Source organism: Neovison vison, chromosome 1 (genome assembly GCF_020171115.1).
Source record: "Neovison vison isolate M4711 chromosome 1, ASM_NN_V1, whole genome shotgun sequence".
NCBI classification, from domain to species: Eukaryota; Metazoa; Chordata; class Mammalia; order Carnivora; family Mustelidae; genus Neogale; species Neogale vison.
In genome coordinates this window covers 294386090-294387661 of record NC_058091.1, presented here as the reverse complement: position 1 = coordinate 294387661, position 1572 = coordinate 294386090, and the positions used below count along the sequence as shown (strand labels likewise).

Sequence of the window (1572 nt, the reverse complement as noted above, 5' to 3'; positions counted from 1 at the left end):
TAATTAAAAATTCACTGAAAATTGATTATAGATCTAAATATAAAATGTAAAATAAAAATTTAGAAGAAAACAGACACACACAAATCAGGATGTTGGCTTAGGCAAAGAATTTTTAGAATGACATCAAAGGCATATTGTTAAAAAACACATAAAAAATCTGATAATTTGGATTTAATCAAAATCTAAATTTTTTGTCTGTGAAAGACACTGTCAAGAGAATGAAAGAATAAGCTACATTCAGAGAAAACTGCATATCTAGCTAAGGACAGGTATACAGAATATGTAAAGCCCTGTCAAGATCAAAAATAAGAACATACAAATCCAATTTTCAAAATTAGTGATGTCCTTGAGCATATATTTCACCAAAGAAGATCTATAGCTAGAAATGAGAACAAGAAAAAATGCTGAACTCTCATTACCATTAAAGAAATTCAAATTAAAACCACAGTAAGAGGGCACCTGGGTGGCACAGTTGTTTGAGCATACAACTCTTGGTTTCCTCTCCTGCTGTGATCTCACAGGTCTGTGGATAGAGCCCTCCACTTGGGGCTCTGCCCTCCACATGGAGTCTACTTGGGTTTCTCTCCCTCTTTGCCTCTACCCCTCCTCCCTCTCCCTTTCTCTGTCTCAAAGACATCAATAAGTCTTTAAATCACACAAAATAAGACACCATTAGTGGTCCCACCAGGAGTTGGTGCTGCACGCTTGTACCCTTGTCTCCTGCAACTCTTCCCAGCTGTCTGCCCAACTCGGGCAGGTGATGCCAGTGCACCTCAGCAAGTTGCTCAGGCTTTTGATCCTACAGGAAGCAGACAAGATGCTGCAGCATCCACTGTAGGTCAAACACACTAGGCCGGGGGTCAACCAGCTGGGCAAAGTGCTGATGGCCCACCAGGTTAAGAACCAGATGACTGGTATTGTTTGGGATGGCCTTGATCAATTCTGCACCTTGGTCTTGACAGATCCAGATGCTCTTAGAAAGAACTGCGAGGATAGGGAATGGCATCATTTCCTGGTGGTCAACATGAAGGGCAATGCAGTCAGCAGTGACACAGTCCTCTCTGATTATGCTAAGTCTGGGCTTCCCAAAGGGACAGCTTTTACCATGATGTCTGGCTGGTATAATTGCAGAACAGGACAATGATGGTTGATGAGCCCATTCTCAGCAACTGATCTAAAGACCACCATGGCCAATTCAAATTAGCATCTTTCTACTAAAGTAAAGCTCAGGCCCCTCAGTGGCTGTCATGTGTTACCAGGCTGAATAGACTATAAGCCCAAATGCTATGAGCAGCCGCCTGAGAAGTAAGTGAATGCTAAGAGTCAGAAACCAACTGGAGGTCGCCAGCAGTACTCTCGAGTTCAGTGGTGCCTATAGATTTCTCTTGCTTCTCCATTCCCATTCTCACAGGCAAAGCCTGAGCAAACAGAGAGTGATTTAGGGTTAATTTTCCTTCTTCCTGTCCTCTATAATTCTAGAGGGTCACACCCTGGTTTATGTTTTGATCAAATTTAAACTCCCTTGGGGGGTATTTTGGTAGTAGAATGGGGTCATCAAGTTGTCAATGTAGC

At 42.4% G+C, this 1572-nt stretch overlaps 1 pseudogene; it reads left to right on the top strand.

The window, feature by feature from the left end:
- Positions 1–760: 760 nt before the first annotated feature.
- On the top strand, positions 761–1264 carry LOC122894733 (annotated as a pseudogene).
- The last annotated feature ends 308 nt before the right edge of the window (positions 1265–1572 follow it).